We start from the raw sequence: 23,143 nt of genomic DNA, 5'->3' as shown, positions 1-23,143 counted from the left end.
TTTTGCACACCCCTACCCCCCACCTCTGGCAAACCACCAATCTGTTCTCTGTATCTATAGCTTGTTTTTTTTGTTTTTGTTTTTTAGATTCTACAAATGAGTGAAATCATACAGCATTTTTCTTTCTCTGACTTATTTCACTTAGTATATAATACCCTCAAGATCCATGCATTTTGTCACAAATGGGAAGATTTCATTCTTTTTTATGGCTGAATGATATTCGTGTGTGTGTGCACGCACACAACACACATATACCGCATTTTCTTTCAATTCATTCATCCATCAATGGACACTTAGGTTATTTCCCTATCTTGGCTATTTGTAAATAATGCTGCATTTCAGCAATTGTTTAGTCATCACTGTTTTAGCTCTGTGTTGATGTTGAGTATTGTAATTGGTTTTTATAATGCTGGCCTCAAGCATTTCTTCCTAAAACCATGACATACTCTGTGCTTAGTTGGCTCCAAAACAATACAGTTTTAAAAGATTAACATTTGGATGGTTATGTCTTTTGTGACATAAATGGAAGATAATTATCTGTATTAGTTTAACATGTTAAAATCAGTCTTCCCAAATTCTTCTTTGACTATATGTAGTGGTTGCCCCAAATTAGAGATAAATATCAAGTCTTTTGCTGGTAAGGTTATACAAACTGATTATTACCAGAGACTTGGAATATATTTATTTTCTTTTAGCTTTATAGATCTTATGGAAAAGGGTACAAATTGAATATCAGATAGGACATTTATTATTACTTTTTTCATTCCATCCACCATTATTTATTAGGTGTCTACTACATGGCAGACATGGGTCTGGGTGCTGGGGGAAAGCAATGAACTACATGGACAAGGTCTCTGCCTTCATGGAACTTGCATTCTAGTGGGAGAGAGAGAAAATAAGAAATAAGCACATATACATGTAATATATTATCAGATAGCAATGTGTGTTGTGAAGAAAAATAAAGGAGAGTAAGATGACAGTGTGGTGGAGGATGATATTTAGGTAATGTGATAGGAAAGCCAGGTAGGATATTTACAAATCACTTTTTCTCAGGATATTTAGAAAATTATTTTATGCAAGCCAAACTGTGTTTACAAAGATCAAACCATTTAAAACTTAATAGGAGCAACATCTATTCACCATAGTTTTCTCATCTCTAAAATTAGTACCTACCCCATAGGTTTGTTGAAGAGTTTAAATAAGATTGTGTGTGTGTATGTATGTGCAAATATAGCCTTGGCACAATGCTTGAGTTATTATCAACTCTCAATAAATGTCGAGTCTCCTTTTTAGCATGACTTTATTTCCTGTTATTTATTTTATATGCATTTATATGAACCAAATAGGTTATGAGTTGACCAAGTCCTCTGTTAAGTACTTTCTTTTCCTGCACATATCTCCAAATTCCAGATTGAAGCTTTTTTCTTCAAATTTAGAGAATACAACTTTTTAAAATTGAGGCATAACATACATACTACCAAGTACAGTAATCTTAAAATATAGTGCTTAATGAATGTTTTCATAGGTATATACATATGTGGTTACCACCCAGACCCAAATATAAAACATTCCCAGCACACCAGAAGAAATCTTTGTTCACGCTTAGAGGCATTACTCCCTCCGTATGTTAACGACTATCCTAACTTCTATCTCCATCAATTTTTTTGGCCTGTTTTTGAATTTCATATAAATCGAGTTACATGGTATGTTATCTTTTGTATCTGGTTTCCTTTGCTGAAAATAATGCCTACAAGATTCATACATGCTGTTAAATTATCACTAGTTTATTCTTTTACAGTTCTGTGTAGTATTCCATAGTACAAATGTATCATTATTTATTCATTCTCCAGTTTATGGTCATTTGAGTTATTTCCATTTTGGGGGAACATTTATGATTAAAGCTGTTGTGAACATTCTTATACATCTTTTGGTAGACATATATTAATTTTTGTTGACTATTTACCTAGGAGTGGGTTTATTGAATCATAGTGTAGGTATATGTTTGACCCTCAATAGAAACTGCCAAGCAATTTTCCAAAGTTGTACCAATTTACACACCCGGTAGTAGTCGATGAGAGTTCCAGTTGCTCCACATTCTAATCAACACTTCAGATGAGTGTTTAGCCATTCTGTGAGTTGTGTAGTGTTGTGTCATTGTCACTTTAATTTACATTTCTTTGATGCTAATGATGCTTGAGTACTTTTCTATATGTTGATGGGCCATTTGGGTATTTTCTTTTTTGAAATTCCTGTTTAGATCTTTTGCCCATTTAAAAAATTGGATTTTTTTTTTATTATTGATTTATAGTAGATTTTACATTCTTTATGAATTCTAGATACAAAATTCTTTTGAATTTTACATTCTTTATGAATTCTAGATACATTCTTTATGAATTCCAGATACAAAACCTTTGCTGGATTTACGTACTGGGAATATCTTCTGCTGGTCTGTGGCTTAACCATTTGCTCTCTTAATGATATCTTTTGGTGAACAGAAGTTCTTAATTTTAATGAAGTATACGATTTTTTTTTTCTATTAATAGGCTAGTAACTTTAGTTTTTAGTTAGCAGTTTAGTGGCCTTTTGAATATTTTTTAAAATCTTTGCTTATATGAAGATCATGCAGATATTTTCTTATATTTTCTTCTAGAAGCTTTATAGTTTTACCTTTTACTTTTAGGTTTGTGATCTATCTTGAATTAATTTTTGTTAATGGTGTGAAATTGAGGTCAAGGTTCATTGTTTTTTCATACTAGTTTCCAAAACTCTAGCACCATTGATTGAAAAGGCTCTCTTTTCCCCACACAGATTTTCAGTGGCATCTTTTTCATAAAGCAAGTGACCATATATGTGTGGATTTGTTTTTGGACTCTGTTTCTTTAGTATATTTGTCCATCCTTTGACCATTGTCACAATAAAACTTTATAGTAAATGTTGAAATCTTGTTGTGTAAGTCCTTCAGCTTTGTTCTTCTTAAAGATTGAAGTTGGCTATTCTAGGGTCTTTGCAGTTCCATATAAATTTTTGGATTGGTTTTTCAGTTTCCACAAAATGTCTTGCTGGAATTTTGATTAGGATTGCATTGGAGCTATAGATTAATTGGGGGGAATTGGTTGTCATAATGATATTGAGTCTTACAAACCATGAACTGTGTGTATTTCACTATTTACTTCTTTAAAATTTTTTCTCATTACCATTTTTTAGTTTTCAGTGTAGCTATCTTACCTGTCTTATGAAAGATTTATTCATTATTTGATTTTTTGTTATTATATAATAAATGCTGTTTCATAAATTTGATTTTCCATTTGATTGTTATTACTATATAGAAATACAATAGAAAAGTCTTGAACTTCTATCAAAAAACCTTACTAGATTCACTTATTCATTGTAGTCCCTTGTTTGTAGATTCCTTTGCATTTTCTACATATATAATCATGTTATCTGTGAGCAAAGACAATTTTACTTTTTCTGATCTTTATACTTTTCTGCCTTTTTATTGCCTTATTTCAATGGCTATAACCTCCAATATAAAATTGAATAGAAGTGAGGACAGTGGACAATCTTGTTTTCTCCCCAACTTCTGGGGAATATATTCAGTATATTGACATTAATGTTGATGTTAGCTGTAGTTGAGGGATGTGTGTGTATTATTTTTGGTAGAAGATACCTTTTGTCAGTTTAAAGAATTTTCCTTCTTCTATTTCCAGATTGCTAAGAGGTTTGTAAAATTATGAATGAGTTAAATTTTATCAGATACTTTTTCTGTATCTATTGAGATGATCCTAGGATTTCTCTTTTTTATTTTGTTAATGTGGTGAGGTACTTTGGTTTATTTCCAAATGTTGAACCAACAACCTTGTTTTCTTGGAATAAATCCCACTTAGTCATATGTATTATCCTTTTTGTATGTTGCTAGATTTGCCTTGCTAAATTATTATTATTATTTTTAGAATTTTCATTAATGTTCATGAGAGATGTTGGTCTGTAATTTTCTTTTCTCATAATGTCCACGTCAGGTGTTGGTTTTAGGGTTGTGCTGGCTTCATACAATGACTTAGTATTTCCTTTTTCACTATTTGCTGAAAAAAGTTGTGTAAGATTGGTTTCTGCTACTTTTAATCTGTGGGATCATCTCTTTTTTTCTCTTATAAAATTTATGAAGTAGTCTTCAAAATATAGGGTATGGTTATCTTCTTCTACAGTTGAGGAACCTGAAGCTCAGAGAAGTTAAGCAGGACTAGTCAGCTGGTAGTTACTGATCTGGTATTAAAAACCAGTTCTGTCTTACTTCAAAACCTGTGATACATAATGTACATGGAGGAAAGTGACTGACCAAGTGGTCATATGGAGGTCTTAAGAAATACTAGAAGTTATTCTTTTGAAAGCTGAGAGAACTTCTTTTGGAAACTTACTTTCTGCTAGTCTAAGAATCACACTCCTGATGACTGCTTCTTAGCTGTTTGTGAGGGTTGTGGCTTAAAGCAGCTAAGCTTTATAATTCTCAGCTGGCTCTGTCCAACGAAAAGCCTGTCCCTTCCAAAACTGAACAAATCAGTTTTATTTCTCTGTGGTAACAACTGGTTACTTGGAATTTACTGGAATTCCTCTTTTTCCAAATCCACATAATCCTGGCAAAAATTCTTTGGCTTTGTAGAAGTTAAGATATTTCCTAGCATATGATAGGTTCAGAGAGTCAGCTCATCCTATACTGACAGGACCAAGGATAGGGGAAAAAACTTCATACAAGGGAAATATAAGGTGATTTTTAAGACTTATCTAGTACTTTATTTCCCCCTTAGTTCAAGCATTCTCGTCAGAGAGGCTTTCTTATAAAAATAAAGTTAACTTTTATTTCACGTAGAAGCGTCTTTTCTTTCTACGGGGTACAAAGTACATGAAAAGGGGTACTTGTTTGTTGATCATTAAAAACTTCAGGTTTTCAAACAATTATTTACTAATGACATCTCATGCTGTAGCTATTTATTTTTTATTTTTAGAATTGTACTGGAAATGTTTGATTCCTTTATAATTTTTCAGCAAGTTATATAAAGTTGTTTAGTCACTAAAATTTATACTGTGCCCATGACATTATTTTATTCCCTTCGTATGAAAGCCTCAATAAGTTTTTCTTGTTTCCAGTTAACTTAATTAGAAAGTCTGGCTTCGTTTGAAACAGCTTCTCATTTTTAAAGCATAAAGCGTTATTTAGTGAAGCCTATAAAAGAATAATATGAGAGAAGGTAATTCTTTTTAGGAGAAAAATGTTCTGTGTTAGTAAAACCTCGGGATTTTAGAGCTGAAAACTTTTCTAAGAGATCATTTAATCCTTTTAGTACTTGTGATATTGATATCTTAATGGGATTATTTTGCTGACATATATAGTATTTATTGCTTTCTAAAATCCTTTGTTAATTATGGGTGCCTCCAACAATGGAGACACAAATTTAATTTAAAGGAATAGATACTATTGAGAAAAACAATTTATTCAGTCTTTCATGCAATAAAATTTGATGGAGGGCATTACGTATTATGCCAGGTGCTCCTAGGTACACAAATGAAAGCAACACAACCATTGCTCTCAGTGGTCACAATCATTGGAAAAAAAAAAAGGAATATATATTATTTTTAGCCTTGGTCACCTTAAAAATTGGAGTTAAAGTATTGGCCCTTTTTAGTTCTGCTGGTAATAGTAGATCTTATTCTCTTGCCATGCTATAGGTCTAATTGGTTAATATGTGGACTCTAATATTTAGTAAGGTTAATTATTAGTGTGAAATTAGGATTTCATTTTGGTTTTTATATAAAGCTAGACATAAATAGACTTCATAGTTAATTATTTATGCTGAATAATAAAAGTTTAAGTTTGGAGGTTCTATATATTATTGGGAACACTTGCTCTTAGAAGTTGTATTAAAAATTTGATAGAAAAATAGGAAGTTGATTGATTTTATTGTAATAATTTTGTGAAACAGGAAATATGTTTTAAATTATCAAGGTAAACTGTCAAAAATAAGTATTTAGAAAGGAATGTTTTAATGTTGAATTACTTATGAACTGACAACTGTAATCTTTTGCCTAAGATTAATATCATAGTACAGTGCTTTAAAAACTTTCATAGCAAAGGCTTGTCAGTTTTTCCCATTTTTAGGAAAAATTTTTAGGGTATTATTTCTTAAAATATTTGTTTAATAAAAAGAAAAATTACTAATATTCCAGATGAAGTTTTCTTTCCAAATGAAGTTTTCTCTTTTAACCTTACTGTGTTCTCACTTGTAATGTTCAAGTGATATTGTTGCTGGCAAGTTCTCCTGACTAGTGAATTTATTCTCCTATCATAAATGTTCTGATGTCATTATTTCCTTCTCTGTCTTTTATCATGGCTCAGTCATTTTATGGGAACCTGACACAGTGACAGGCAAAAGGTTAGCTGGAAGAGAAAAGAGATGAAACTGAAACTAAAAGTGATTCAATATATACTAAGTTATCAGTTACTACTTGCATATTATCTATGGTAAATTTTATATTTGTACTGGCTTTTCCTTGTGTTTTTAGGAGCCCTGTTTGGAGTATCTCCTTTGGTCATTTAGTTAACAAATCTAAGTGCCTATTATGTGCATAACATTTCTGTGACTATCTAGCTCATTGATTTGTGCTCAAGTGATAGTATCCAATTTTAATATTAACTTTCTAAAACATATAGAGCTTAGTCTTCCCCACATACAGGGCTTAATCTTCCCGACAAATTATATGTGTGTATTTTAATGGCAAAAATAAATGGATTTATTCATATTCTAGCTCTCTGCCATTGGCACAAATAAATAGGTTTAACTATATTTCCTGTTAGCACTTTCTGAAGTTTCATTGAAAGAGATGTCTAAAATGAATAGTAGATATTATCTGTGTTGCAATTATCTTTGGATTCCAATTACTTACACCATCTCTTTACAACTGATATTCAAAAATAGTTTCAAGAGTTTGAACAATTTTAACATAAAATTTCTGTTCCGCTTTTGTAATACATTTTTATTTCCTTCAAAGTAATACATACACATAAAAAATCAAACAGCACTAAAAGATTAAAATGAAAAATTGCAGTCTCCTTTCTAGTTCTTCCCCACTCTCCAGTCCTGGTCCTCAGATATAATCACTCCGAATTCTTTTCATTGTTTCTTGTGGTATTTACATAATTTAAAATAATATGCCTCTTCTGCCAGTTTCTTGGCTTAAGTGATTCTTGTATGTTATTGAGAATTTAGGTCTCTTAGAGTCCTTCCCTTTCACTCTTCTTCCATTCTCTTACTGTAGCTATGTCACAATTTTAAAATCTATTTTTGGTATTTACATTTTTTGATTATAAAAATATTGTTTACTGTTGAACTAAGTCTACTTTAAAAAAAAAAAACATCCAGTGTTACTATTAAAATGTCTGAAGCTAATCTGATTTCTCTCTGGAAGTTGTTAGGATTTTCTTTACCCTGGTGTTCACAAATTTTGTGATGTTGTGCCTTGGTATATGTCTTTTTTTCAATCATGTGCTGATATTTGATTTTTTTTTTTAATTTAGGAGATTCATGTCTTTTAGTTTGGGGAAAATTTCCTGTGGTTTTTAATAATTTCTCTTTTTTTCCTCTTTTCAATTCTTTCTTTCTGGACTTACTATTAACTGGCCATTGTATCTCCTATTTTGACAGTGTATCTCTTGGATTAATTGCTTAATTAAAAAAAATTTTTTTTTCTCCCCAAGTCCATCTCTTAGGATTTTTGTTTTATTTTCCTTGTTGTCCTTCACTTCATCTTCTCATCCTTCTACTGACTTACAAAATTTTTGTTATCGTAGTTTTAATTTCTCCAAGAGCTTTCTTGTTCTCTGGTTCCCATTTCAATATTATGTTTTTGTTTCATGGATGCAATATCTACTCTTATCTCTTTGAGATTATTAATAACATTTTATCCGTGTTTTCTTCTGTTTCTTTTTCCTGCCATTTCCTAATTTCTTGTGGCTCATTTTAGTCTTTGCCTTTCAATTGCAAGCTTTCATCAGATCCTTAAGAGTCTTCGTTCTCTCAAAAGCAGACTCTAAGATAGGGAGATGATTCTAGGAATTATAATCAGAGAATGGGGAAGTGAGACAGTACAAGAGGAAAACTAGTAAAGAGTATATTGACTGAGTGAATTACTACTGTGGGCAGCTGGGATTCAATATTACTGGAGACTCTCAGAGAGACTCTATGCTGTCCAGTACTAACCACTAGCCATGTACTGTTATTTAAATTTAAATTACTTAAATTAAATAAAATTTAAAATTCAGTTTTTGCTCACACTAACCACAACTCAAGTGCTCAATAGCTACTTGCAGCTAGTGGCTGCCATATAGGACAGTGCAAATATCGAACATTTCCATGCTGGTTTAGACCATGATACCACAGAATTGTCTCACTGAGGTGCAGGGAGGCTGGGCACTTTATCTACCAACATCTGTCCCTTATTGGTTAAAAGTTGCTTCTGGCACTTTTTTTTTTTCCACACCAAAACAGTACTTTATTTTGTAAATTTTGACCCATTATTACTCCCATGTTATGGTTTTTTTCAGCTGTCAAGTGTACAAGGTAAAGAAAAAATTTAGTTAGGTGGGGGTTGTACCTGGAAAATAAATTTCTTCAACTCCATATACACGTTTCAGAACTGCTGGGTCCCAAGTCCCTCTATGAACTCCTGGGCTGCCAGTATCATGTGCAGCCTACAAAGCTACACTATCTGAATAGCTTATTAATTCTGCATATCAGGTCAATCAGCGTGTCAACCTGTAACAGACTGCACACTTTTAACCGAACATGGCAAAATATTCACTCTCTAGAACTTTACATCATCATTTGATGTCAAACAATGAAGCAAATCCCAACAGTATATACAAAAAACAGCTTTGCATTTACAAAAGATTGTTTCCCATACTGATTAATCCAGGCAGCTAACTCATTGGTTTATGCAACTTTTTTGAAGAAAAATAAATCAATTACTAGCAGAACTATTAGTTGATCACTTATCCATTGACAACTTGCATCGTTTATTCAGTGCTATATTAAATAATGTATTGGAAGATAGATTAACTAATAGCTCCAAGCCTCCTAACGATTTAAATGAAAATTACAAAATGTTTGAGACCCTATTTGGGAATACAAAGGGTGTTTGACTTCCAATTTCCATTCTGTGTAGAACAAGAACAGGTCATTCCTTTATGGACATGCATAAAATACATCACATTTTCTGTTCTGCTGATGCTATAAATTCAATACCAGTTCTCCAGCCACATCAGTTATGAGCATAAAGTATATCATGTAACCTCAAATCTCTAACAGTGGAAGGCTTACCCAAGAATGGATGCTGCTAGAATAATGCTGCTTCCTTTGATGTGATAACTCAGCATCCATCCCCCTCCCCCTCAGATGATTCTTCAGCGTGTTAGAGCAGTGAGGAATGGTTTTAATCCCATACCCAAGTTAGAGTGAAGACATTGGTCACATAATACACATGCTCCATTTTTTTAAAAAAATTCTGAATCTTGGGCAACTGTTCTCCTGTAACTACTTTACAGTTTCTAAAAGCAGTTATTGTCCAAAGCTGGAAGAACTTAAGTCTTCTCAGATGAGCATGTGAATGAATGGAGGGAGGTAAACAAAAGATAAAAAAGACGAGGTCTGATAGGGGAGCAGCTGGATAAGAAAATCAAAAAAGGAATAGTAATTTAAAGTTTATTCCAGCTATAATGCAGGTTATTCTGACTTTCAGCTAGCATCACATGGCATACTTCTGAGTCCATTCCTGAGTTATTCTGTTGTACTTATCTCTGTTTTATAGATCCGTGCAGTCTCTGGCACTAGGGGGTCATCTGGGTTTGGATCACATAGCAGTGAACAAATGGATAAAAGAAATTTAGAAGTAGTTAAAGCAGGAGACCACTGTGATCTTAGAATGTCGAGACAAATGCTGCCAATACTGTTAATATTTGGATGATAAATTTTGTTGTAAATGCAACCTTAGGTGGTTTTAAGGGGTAGTCTGTAGGAAACGAACTGTCAAAAAGAATACACCGCCTTGATATGGGCTGTCATTAGGTCCCATAATTGTAGCTTGCCAATGAAACATATCATCCCCAACTGGACCTGCAAAACATTGTGCTGCAGGGTCACGGGCCAAATCACCAAGTTCTTTATTAATCCGTTTTAGTGCCATGGTCTGTGCTTTTCGTTTGGCTATTTCGGTGTGTGCTCAAAGGTCAGGCCAAAACTCTTGATTATCCCGGTGGCTGGGAAGGATTGTCTTTTGTCTCACACCAGCTCTGCCAGACACAGGCGCAGCGGGCCGGGGCCTCCCTCAAGCTGCAGCCTGACCTCCTTCCTGCGTGGCAGCTGGTGCCTCCCTGGCCCTATGGAGCTCACGTGCACGACCTCTCCTGGTGTTCTTAACTCCCTGTTACTTCTGGCCTGTGTCAGTCTGCTATCTCACCTCTGTTTTCTACTAGGTGCCTGCTATACCAAATGCAGAATTTCTCTAGATCTCTGGTCTCTAGAATTTCTCCAGAGACCAAAATTCTGGTCTGCCAGTCTGAAGGGAAGTAGTTGCTTGACTGAACACAGTGGAGGGAGCGTCTTATCAGTATAAATATGTAGGTTTTCAATCAAACTCCCCAGATTTTAGTGGGAAATCTTACCCCAACATTCTATGGCAATTGCTATCTTCAAGTGCTAGATCTTTGGAGGGGTCTGTGAGTAAATTGACTTCCTATTCTTTTTCCTTACTGTAGGCATTTAGGTTTCAATCTTTTTTGATCTGCAAATTACCACCCCTTTGGAGCTTAAGAAAAATTATGATATATAGTGTTTCAAACATACGGAAAAGTATAAAGAAAAATATACGTGCAATTCTTGTAGTGCTGTGGTAAACCCAGCTAGGCCGTGATGTATTGTTTTGTCTTGTCTTTTCTTTTCCCTCCCTCCCTCCCTTCCTTTTCTTCTTTCTTTTCCTTCAATGCCAAGATCTTTTATTTGCTTAAATTTTAGGAGACTTGCCAACACTCATTGATATCAAGGCAGCTAAGATTTGTATTGGTTTTTCTCCTCTACTTTGCTATGTTTAGTTTGGTAATATTTTATTGAGAATTTTGTGTCTATTTGCATAAGACATTTTGGCATTTAATGTTCTTTTCTTGTAACATCTGTTCTCATCTGGTTTTGATATCAGGGTAGCACTAGACTTATGAAAAAGTTGGTGAGTGTTACATCTTTTTCTGTTATCTGAAACAGTTTTTACAAGATTAGGATTAGTTGTTCCTTAAATGCTTGTTTGAACTACTCCATTTGGGGCTAGCTGTATTTTTTGTGTGTGTCACACTCCTTCCTTCTGTTTTAATATTTTTCTTTATAACACAGAAATATCTTTCAGTTAGGTTCAGTTAGTGTAAGCTCTTTTTGTGTGTCTGAAAGTTTCTTTGTTTAACTCTCACTTTTGAATGATAGTTTACCAAGATGTAGAATTCTAGATTGTCAGGTTTTTTTCTCCTGGGTTTTTCTTCCTCAAATATCTTTAGAAAATTTTCCAAATTTCTTCTTTTTTAAGTTTGGCATGACCAGGAGGCTTGGGTCTTATCTAAATATTAGGTCTGAAGGTCTAACAAATGGAAATTAATTTTTTAAATGGATATCCCAGTTTTTAATTAGACACCAGCAATATTTATGACAAAAAGTTCCTTATAGTCTCAGATACCTTTAATTTTAATGGAAACATTTCCTCCAAAAGATTAAACAAGAATTTCTGAATCATGGCTCTATATTAGAACCTACTGATTTGATTGGTTTGGGATGGGGGTCTAGGTAGGCTTGGGTTATCTTTTGATGTGTCCAGGTAATTCTAATGTATAGATAGAGATTAAGAAACACTGAGTTACAAATTGATCTGTACTTCAGTGAAATTCTAATACAAATTTCAGCAGTCTTTTTCTTTTTTTTAAAGTTACTGACAATCTAATTCAAAATTAGATTGAATCTAATTTACAGGACTTCCCTGGTGGTCCAATGGTTAAGACTCCATGCTTCCACTGCAGGGGGCACGGTTCGATCCCTGGTGGGGGAACTAAGATCCATCATGCTGTGTGGCGGCCAAAAAAAATTTTTTTTTTACATGGAAAGACAAATAGTCAGAGCAATTAAAAAAAAGAACATAGTTCAGACTACCTGATTCAAGATTTATTTAATTACAGTATGTAGTAGTAATAAGATAGACATTATGGATCAATAGAATAGAATCGAGTGTCCAGAAATAGACCCACACACATAAGATCAGTTGATTTTTAGCAAAGGTGCCAAGGCACATCAAAGGAGAAAGTTACAGTCTTTTCAACAAATGTCCTAGAACAACTGGCTACTCTGTGGGGGAAAAAATGAACACTGACTCTTACTCACACCATACACAACACAATGGTTATAGACCAAAATTTAAAAATAAAAAACACTTTAAAACATCTAGAAGAAAATTCTGAAAAAAAAACATAAAAGAAAAAAAATTAACTGGACTTCATTACAATTAAAAACTTTTCTTTGAAAGCTATCAGTAAGAAAATGCAAAGGTAAGTACTAGCATGGGAAAACTATTTATAATAAATATATCTGACAAATGACTTCTATCTAGAATATTTAAAGATCTCTTACAACTCAATAAAAAGAAAACAAATGATCAAATTAAAATTAGGCAAAAAATGTGAACACTCCTGCTAGGAATGTAAAATTGTACATTCCTTTGGAAAATTGTTTTGGCAATTTAGCGTATGATCTTGGAGTTCTCTCCTAAGTATTTAATGAAGAGAAATAAAAACATATATCCACAGAAAAATTTGTTCACGTATGTTTGTAGCACTTTTGTTCATAAAAGTTGTAAATTAGAAACAACCCAAATGTTCATCACAGGTGAGTGGGTAAACAAATTGTGGTATATCCCTACAATGGAATACTACTCATTAATAAAAGGGAATGAACTATGAATACACACAACATGTGTGAATCTCAGAACATTAGCAAAACCTTATACTAAATCGAAGAAGCCATATACAAAGGAGTAAATACTGTATAATTCAGTTTATATACAATTCTAGAAAATGAAAAATAATTTATACAAAGCAGATCAGTGACCTGCCACCTAGGGCCAGTGGTAGGGGGAATTGAATACAGAGGAGTTTGAGGGAACTTTTGTTGGTGATGGAAATATTTATATCTTAATTGTGGGGATATATACACAGTTGTACAATATTTGTCAAAAATCATTAAACTGAACATTTTAAATGGCTGTAAGTAAATTTGACTTCAATAAATTTGATTTTAAGAAAAGTAACACTGGATTGGACAATCTCATATTCTTGTCCAATTACCATAGTATATAATTATGTGTCCTTTTCATAAGTTTTTATTTATTACTTTACTATTATGTGTATACACTGACAGTTTAGTTTGTATTATAATAAAATAAAATTCTAAAATCAAAATTACATTTCAAGAAGGTTTGTAACTGCTCTTTTTAACCGTGTGTGTGTGTGTGTGTGTGTGTGTGCGCGCGCGCGTGCGCGCACGCGTGCGTATGTGTAGAGTCTTTACTATAGGCATCCTCTTACAAAACAAAATAAAACAAAAATAAACAAACTGGGAATTGTAGCTTTATTTTACATAGTGCAGAATAAAATAGGCAAAGACAATTTTGGGAATGAAATTGTAGCTTCTAGTTTTTATTTTGTGACTTCAAATCCATGTTAGTGGTTAAATTACAGTGTTTATGGTTGAATGTGGAGTATTTATTGTGGAGAAAGTATATGTATGGTCTTGGCTCATTTACTAATAAAATATTTTAACCTTTAATTGAATGTTGCTATAGCATGGATGTTATGGATGTATGTTACAATTACATTCTGTTGTATAATACGGGGAATGTTTTTATTATTTATATAGTAATAAGGTGAAAAACTGTATACTGTTTAAAAAATATATGGATAATAGCTATTTCAGATCTTTCATGTGAGCCTATTAAAGCAAAAAAAAGGTTAAATACTGTTTTGTATATGCTGAATTCGCTGCTGCACAAAATAGAATGCAATGACCGTGTTTTCAGAGTGTTGGAGTGATTGTAAACAGATGAAGAAGTGCTGAATCAGGCACTCTAGGACTTTGACAGTTGCCCTGGAAACAGGGTGCATTATACTTGCTAGCAATAATCTCCCTCCCTCTTTCTCTCTCCTCCCCCACTCCCTCCCTCCTCTTCCTTTCCTGTTTTTTGATGATGGCAGTGCAAGTTGAATTTGTATATTGATCTAGGCTCACACTTAATGTAAATGATTTTTTTAAATTGAGTTCAATGAAGGAAAACTAAACTGTAGTTTTAATTAGACTATATTGTACAGTGCCTGAAACTGAAAGGCTAAATAAACTGACATCTTTTAAAGTATTACATTTTCTTAGCATCTGTTATTGAGTTAAGAACGTAGATTGAAATTTGTAATTTACTAAGTGACCTTGGATAAATTAAGCCCTCTGTTTCTCAATTTTCTCATTTGTAAAATGGCAATGGTAATAGTACCACAACTCCTAGTGGTGATGTAAAGATTAGATGAGCTAATGTATTTGAGGTGCTGGCACATAGTAACTTCTCAACAAATGTTTGCATATCATCATCATGATCGTATCCAAAGTAAAACAACTTCTATACCTCACTATGGCTATTTTAATATACATGTTACTAAGCAATATAATGTATTTAAAAGAAAAATGCTGGTAATGACACTTACAAATAAACAAAAAGAAGTGTATTGTAAATTTTAGATCATATATGTGGTTGAATTTTTAAATTGTGTTTATTGCCAATGTATTAGGTTTTGTAATGATCATTTAGATAGGAGCAATATTCATTCATTTTTAGAGTTTTTGGCCAGTTTCATAGATTTTTAAATAGCTGTAAAGACATAATTACAGTTTTCCTACACACATATTTTAGCATTTTGGTGCAGGCTGTAGTAGATTATATCTTCAGCATCTGACAGCATGTAGTGACAATATTGATTTCTTCCTTATTCAATCGTCTAGCAAATACATATCGTGTACCTACTGTGTACCAGATGCTGGGGATATCACAATGAACAAGACAGTCAAGATTCTTGCTGTCATGAAACTACTGTCATGAAACTTAGAAATCATCGTTGGGGAAGGTACTAGGGAAGAGTGATTGGATAAAACAACACATAAAAGAACAAGATAGCTTCAGAAAGTGTGATAAGTCCTGAGAAAAAAATAAAACAGGCTGGTGGGATACAGTGTGCCTGGAAGGACTAATTTAGATTGCATTGTTATAGAAGTCCTTTGTAAGAAGATGACATTTGAGCTGAGGCTTGAATGATGAGGAGACAGTCTCATGAAGACCTGGGGATGGAATTTCTGGTTAGTGGGAATAGGAGTGCAACTGCTTCTTAGACCTGATAAGCTTGGCATATTTGAATACTTTAAAAGGTGAGTATTGCTAAAGGGTAACGATTGAGTGGAAGAGTGATAAAGGAGATGGTGCGTAAAGATAGGCAGGGATCTATATTTCACATTTAGCCCTGGGAATCATTTCTTACTGACTCTGTGAACCTTGATGCCACTAGCAAAGAGAAGTATGGAAAACATGCAGTTGGTGTTAACAATGTGGCTTTTAGGAAACCAAAAAAATATCCACAGAGGTTTTCATTGCAGATTTGGAAGTATAATAAAAGAAATAATCATTAATTTCATAGGCTCTGGAGATAAATCAGGCCTGACTGATTCCTGGCTTCTTTTTAGTGAAATATCAAGGTATAAAAATTTGTTTTGAAAGCAGTGGAGGAGAAAACTTGTACATAGCACCCTTTCCTCCTATTATATATGTATTTATTGTATAACTACATAAATATATTCATATATATGGATATGCATATACATAGGGATTGATATAGACACATATATGAATACTAATAATTTTGGTTCATGTTTTGTGAATGCTATTACAAGATATGAACCTCTCATATTTATATAGAATTACCAACTATGCAGTTTGCTAGTAGTTTTCTATTTTGGATTAATGCACTTTGAGAATTAATCTTTCAGTCACTGGAATAGTGAATTAGTCACTCTTTGCTTTACTCACTTTGATAATTTACTTGAATATCATGGATTTTATGAAGGGATAGACTGATTTAAGTTTTTCCTTGTAAGTTTAACTTCTGTCATTGTTGATAGGTGATTTTTCTCTTTCTGTTTCAGGGCCACAGGCCACAAGTATCCTTTGCTCTAGTCAACCATCTGGAAATTTTATGACACTGATAATTACTAGAAAGATAATAATGGAAAAACATTAGCTAAGTGCCTACTATGTATATGTGCACAATTGATGATTTCTCCTTCTGGGTTGGAGATTAGAATTAGAATATGAAAAAATACAGTTTTATGCTCTTTCTAGCAGGTGATAATTCTTTTTATTTCACTTTCAGTTGTGATCGCTAGTTCACCTCTGGTATTGAGAAAATTGTAACAAATTTTAAAAAATTACAAACAATTCATGCTTATGGTTAGCAATTTAAATATTAGAATAAGAAAAATGGAAAGTAAAAGTTCCTGACCCCTGCAGTCTTATTCCCCAGAGATAAACTTTACTAACAGGTTCTTGTGTTTCCTTCTAGAATTTTAGATGTTTATGCAAGCATATGTAAGGGTATGTTTGCGTGTATAAATTTACATATATAGTGTATCTTCCTTTCCTTTCTCTTTTTACATGTATAGGATCTACAATACTGTTCTGCAACTAAAACTAAGTGTACCGTCACTTAGTACATATTATTGATATCTATAGACCCATCTTTTTTTTTTTTTTTTTTTGGTTGCTTCGGGTCTTAGTTGCGGCATGCAGGATCTTCATTGAGGCATGTGCAATATTTCGTTGTGGCATGCGGGCTCCAGAGCATGTGGGCTCAGTAGTTGTGGCTCATGGGCTCTCTAGTTGTGGCACAGGCTCAGTAGTTGCGGTGCAAGGGCTTAGATGCCCCGCAGCATGTGGGATCTTAGTTCCCTGACGAGGGATCTAACCTGCATCCCCTGCATTGGAAGGCAGATTCTTAACCACTGGACCACCTGGTAAATCCCCCATCTTGTTCTTTGTAACAGCTGCATGGTAGTCCATTGTTTGAATACAGTGTAATTTATTGACCTGGCTTCTATTGATAAACAGTTTCCTTGTAATTTGTATACTTGCATCGTGTATAAGTTTATCCATAGGCATTGCCTTTAAAAGTTTTAGAGCAGTTGCCAAGTTGTCTTTCAAAATAGTAGCAACAATTTATATGCCCCTCACTGTGTTCCAGTATTTCCCTTTTATATTCTAGCTAATGCACAAAAACAGTTGACTGTAGATAGGTAAATTTTATTGATAAACAGAAATATTTTTGGTTATGGTAAAAGTACCATTTATTTTCTTTTTTCTTTTTTTTTTTTGGTATCTTGTGACATCTTTATAAATACATGGCAAAAGTTGAATTTTACATTTAATCTCAAAGATGGTAGTACAGAGCTCAGCATGCTTGTTAGAAAACTTATATAGGACATGAATGATCTAAAGTGGTTAAAATAAATGATATTTATTTTAATATTTAGTTATTATATGCAAGCTAAAGTTCATGTAATTCAAATAACGATAAGTACATTTTTAGACTTCTCAGCATGGACTTTTTCTGTCATTAAATATAGTTAATATAGTTTTCAAATGAATGACTAAAATGGATTTAAATTTTGCAGATTGGATCAGGCAAGAATCATCAATGGATGCTAAATCCATGGGAAACTTTTAATGAGGAACAGGATATTTCAGTGATTTTAAAGAGTATCCTTGCAGATTGCTTATTAGTTGCAAGGGAAAAAAACAATAACTATACAGAGGATAAATCAGACAACACCTTGATCGATGATCAAAATTAATAGTAAGGGGTAGATGGATATCGTGTGTTTCCAGATGTGATTCTCCAAGCAGTGTTAGTATTTCAACTAAGAATGAATAACCTAAATCTAGTTATGAGAAAAGATCAGACAAACCCCCAAAATGAGGAGCATACTATTAAAAACAAAGGTTTAGGGCTTCCCTGGTGGCGCAGTGGTTGAGAGTCCGCCTGCCGATGCAGGGGACACGGGTTTGTGCCCCGGTCCGGGAAGATCCCACATGCCGCGGAGCGGCTGGGCCCGTGAGCCATGGCCGCTGAGCCTGCGCGTCTGGAGCCTGTGCTCCGCAACAGGAGAGGCCACAACAGTGAGAGGCCCGCGTACCGCAAAAAAAAACCAAAAAACAAAAAAACCCCACAAAGGTTTATATTCTATAAAAAGTCAGTGTCATAAAAGGCAAAGAGAGGTTTAGATAGGTTCCAGATTAAAGGAGAGTAAAGAGATGTAACTAAATGTAATACCGATTATAGATTGGATCCTATAAAAACTTACAGGACATTACTGGGTCGATTGACAAAATTGGAACAGGACAGTACATTTGATACGAGTATTTAGCAACATTAATTTTTCTGAAGTTTACTGTAGTATGGTTATGTAAGAGAATATCCCTATTCTTATAAATTTACACTGAAGAATTTAGGGATAAGAGGGTATGATATAAGCAATTTTCTCTCAAAAAGTTCAAGAGGAAAAAATAGAGTATGCTTGTAAGGGTGCATATATATGATAAGGTAAGTAGGACAAAATATATTTTAAATATTTATTTTTATTTTTAAATTTTCTTTTATTATTTTTTGGCTGCGTTGGGTCTTAGTTGCAGCACGCAGGATCTTCGTTGAGGCATGCGAGATCTTTCATTGCTGGACATGGGCTCTTCCTTGCAGCGCGCAGGCTTCTTTCTAGTTGTGGTGTGCAGGCTCCAGAGTGTGTGGGCTTCTGCAGTTTGCAGCACACGTGTTCTCTTGTTGAGGCGTGAGCTTAGTAGTTGTGGCGCACGGGCTTAGTTGCCCCGCGGTGTGTGGGATCTTAGTTCCCTGACCAGGGATTGAACCCACATGCCCTGCATTGGAAGGTGGATTCTTTACCACTGGACCACCAGGGAAGTCCCCAGGACAAAATATTAACAGTAGATTAGTCCAGGTAAAGGACAGACAGGACTTCTATGCACTAATCTTGTTTTGCAACTCTTCTGTAAGTTTGCAATTATGCTCAAATAAAATGTTTAAAAAATGGATTAAAGATTTTTTTAAATAACAGTGACTTTTTTTTTTTTTGCGGTACGCGGGCCTCTCACTGTTGTGGCCTCTCCCGTTGTGGAGCACAGGCTCCGGATTCGCAGGCTCAGCGGCCATGGCTCACGGGCCCAGCCGCTCCGCGGCATGTGGGATCTTCCCGGACCGGGACACAAACCCGTGTCCCCTGCATCGGCAGGCAGACTATCAACCACTGCGCCACCAGGGAAGCCCAATAATAGTGACTTTTAAGAGCTGTTTATAAAACTAAAGATTTTCGATCAGTGGTATTTTATTATGTATTAAGTAGGGAGAAATAATTCCAAAATCTAGCTATACCTCATTGCCAGAAATGCTAATTCTTTGTTGGAGAGTTTCTCATACAGAACAGTGTGGCTACTATGATTAGCAGGTGTTAAATATTGGGTTACAAACTAAATGTTTTTAGAATCTTGAATTGGGAAAGATTAGTGTGGGCTACATGTTAGGACTCTGAAGAAAGTGCAAAAGTTTGTGTGTTAGTAGTGGTGGTGAGGTGAGATAGAAGAATTGGAAGGAAATGGCTAGAGGAGAATTCAAACTTGGAGAAAGTGAATTTGGGAGTAAATTTCCATGTAAATGCTACCACTGTAGAGCAGTGGTTTCCAATCTTTTCCTTCCTGAGGATACTTGTCTCATTAATTTTAATATTCACTACTCCCCCCCACCCCGCCGCCGACATTTTAAAACCTCTGAAGTCTGGGTGTGCCTTACGATCAGTGGCACCTGACAATCAGTGTCAGAGTGGATTGAAGTCAGTTCTTCCATAAAAGATTTGTGTTTGCTTCTGCCATAGCATGGGGGCCCTAGCAACCTGAGACCATTTTAAATTAAATTTAGTGCTTGAGAATTTGGACCACACTAGTAGCATGAATTCAGATTACAACTCTGTGTTAGTTCTGGATGGCGGTTCAGATTTGAAGGGGAGTTCCCCGCCTCCCCCCCCCCGCCTCCGCCACTAGTGCCAAAGTTAGGAAGACAAGTTTCTGTGCTGTTGCCTTTCGTATAATGGGTTTCTCTTTTTCTCCTATATACTTTCTTCTTTTTTCTATATTCTTTTGTCATAGCTTTATTATAGGGTTTCCTATTAGACTCCCCATATTGGGCATTTTTTGTTCTTAGATGTACATAAAAATAATGGTGGTAAAATACCTTTTTTTCCCTTCCTGGCTAACTTTCATATCCTTACTATTTGGATATATGTCCTTAATTATATTATTCCTATTCATGGTTTCACAATATCTTTAATCTTGCCTGACCCAGAGGAATCCCTCTAAAAGTAAAATAACACTCTACATTTATAGTTCAAGCTCCCTTAAGCCATTTATCTTGGTGAGAGGTTGCAAAGTAGTCACCGTCAGTTTTTGGTTTGGAAGACATTTGGGGCAACATTGTAGAATAGGTGAATGAGTATACATATGCCTTGGAGTTAGTCCTGCTTTTGAATCCTCTGCAACTTACTTTAGCATGTTACTTAACCTTTCTGAACCTTAGCTTCCTCATCTAGAGAATGGATATGATAATACCACTCTGATGATGTTATTGTGAGCCTTCCACGAGGTAGTATATGTAAAGGTCTAGTGTGGCATCTGGCACAGATGTGGTGCTGAATAGTTGATTGATTTTTTGGGGTTGACTGTAATAGCTGTTGTTTTTGGTTTCTCAGAATATTCCCTTCTACTCAATCCCTCTTCTTTTAGAAATCTGTCTTGCCCACCCATTCTCCCCCTACTCTTCCACCCAACCACCAAAGGGATGGGCACATTACTCATCCTGGTGATCTAGGTTAATCCCGTTGATACAATAGTAGGTCTAAGTCTGAGTGGGCATGTGACCAAAATCCATCAGAGTCTTGTCCAGCCAGAGATCGATATGCATGTGTTGGAGGAACAGAACCTCTCTTTACACACTATTACGAGTGTGAGATTTAGACTATGAAGCTTTAGGCAGCCATCTTCCAATTCCATGTGGAGAAGTTCTGCTTAAATAATAAAGCCAAGGGGAAACTACCAGGGATAAGAGTTGGGTGTGGGGGGAGGGTGGTTAGGGAGTGACATACACACACACACACACCCTAACCAGCTGAAGGAGACCTACTTCCATTTTTTTGAGGCCCTTCTTTCTACAGTTTTTCTTTCAGAACTATGCCAATTTCCTGCCCAGCTTTATAAGCCAATGAATGCCCCTTTTGGCTTAATGTGGGTTGAGTTGGCTGTCACTTGCAATGCAGATTTCCGATGGGTATGATAATGATATTATTTTCCCCAAGAATATTTCTTGTTCAAAGAACTGCCTTTATTGCTTCCATGCTGAATATTCAAAAACTAGTGTTCAACAGGCCATTAAATGGAGGATAAATGTCTGGGTAAAGAAAGAAAAATGATGAATTTTTTTTTTTTTTTGTGGTACGTGGGCCTCTCACTGTTGTGGCCTCTCCCGTTGCGGAGCACAGGCTCCGGACGCACAAGCTCAGCGGCCATGGCTCACAGGCCCAGCCGCTCCACGGCATGTGGGATCTTCCCGGACCGGGGCACGAACCCGTGTCCCCTGCATCGGCAGGCGGACTCTCAACCACTGCGCCACCAGGGAAGCCCCAAATGATGAATTTTTAAAGGAATATCCCTGAGTTTAAGCTATTTTCCATGTCATATGATTCTTTCCAGTGATGGTACAGAGAATACTGTATTGAAAGTAAACTTCTATTCAGATGTGCAAAGAAAAATTGCAGTGTAATTTTAATTAGAAACTGTCAGTCACATTTAGAAGCTCTGATTAAAGATATAATGGGCAAAATGGATGAAGTTACATTTGCAGTTTTTCGTGGGTTGGATCTTCACTGCTTTTGCTTCTTAAGGATCTCAGATAGAATGAGCAGGACCTAACTGGTCTGAAGCTTAAAGGGTGATCCAGAATGCAAGTGAGAGGACCAGAAGGGTAATGAATCAGTGACAGCATTCACAGCTGGTAAAAATGCTCTTTGTGTTCTCATTAGGGATAGTTACTCTGAATAGGGGCCAAGGATCATAATATGGCTACATGCAAGTTTGCAATTTGATTAGACTTGAGAACATGTTAGGGAAGGAAAGAATTTCCTTTAAAATCATGCTGCACACTGAATACTCAGAGTGGTAGAAATGATTTAAGCTGAGAAGCCAAGAAAAAATTTAGTCATTCTTCCAAGTCTAAGGATAGCTGTATCCAGAGAATAGTGTGTAAACTCCTACCGTTTGTACTTCTGTTTTCTTTTCTTTGTGTGTGTTAGTATTTAAATTTTACCCAAGATAGGAAAAGTGGTTTATGTGGGTGTGCAAGAGATGTGTTTAAAAGTAGATCATAATCCTGTGGATTGACTTAAGTAATTTTCTTTGCAAGTGGTTGCATAGGAGTATTAAATACAAGTCCTCCTACTAATGTCATATTTAAATAATGCCTTAATATAATATAATGTCTTAGTGAACTGCTTGATTATACTAGAGATTATCCCATGATTCCTTTAATATGTCTCATAAAGTTGCACGAAAGAATGATATTGAGATCCTTTACTGTCAGGCACATAGACTTATTTCATTTAGTATTTATTTTAAAAAATTTGATTACCAGTTATATGTAGGACACCATGATAAATACAAAAAATACAAGAAATAGTCTTTGCTTTAGGCCAATTACATTCTCAGAGAGAGTTAAAATATTTATACAAATATCTGTTACTCAAAGCATTGTATATCAGATATCTTGTGCGGACTGTAAGTGTTTTAAGTTCTGAACTCTTGTATAGCAGGATTTTATTAGGTAAAGATGGTAAAGAAAAACACTACAGGCAGAGGAAATAGCATATGTGATGGGAACAAT

The 23,143-nt window shown here is 34.9% G+C and overlaps 1 protein-coding gene and 1 pseudogene across 3 annotated transcripts in view; one reads left to right on the top strand and one right to left on the bottom strand.

Moving 5' to 3' along the window:
• The window catches only part of PDE3B (phosphodiesterase 3B), a 176,889-nt gene that overhangs the window by 27,878 nt on the left and 125,868 nt on the right, over positions 1-23,143 (top strand). The window lies entirely within an intron of this gene.
• Positions 9,790-10,367, bottom strand: LOC307190923 (ubiquitin-conjugating enzyme E2 D3-like; annotated as a pseudogene). The gene has a single exon. The product of its transcript is annotated as a ubiquitin-conjugating enzyme E2 D3-like (transcript).

This window comes from Stenella coeruleoalba (assembly GCF_951394435.1).
Source record: "Stenella coeruleoalba genome assembly, chromosome: 8".
Classification (NCBI taxonomy): domain Eukaryota; kingdom Metazoa; phylum Chordata; class Mammalia; order Artiodactyla; family Delphinidae; genus Stenella; species Stenella coeruleoalba.
Note: the sequence above shows the minus strand (reverse complement) of the source record. Positions and strands in the feature narration are given on the sequence as shown.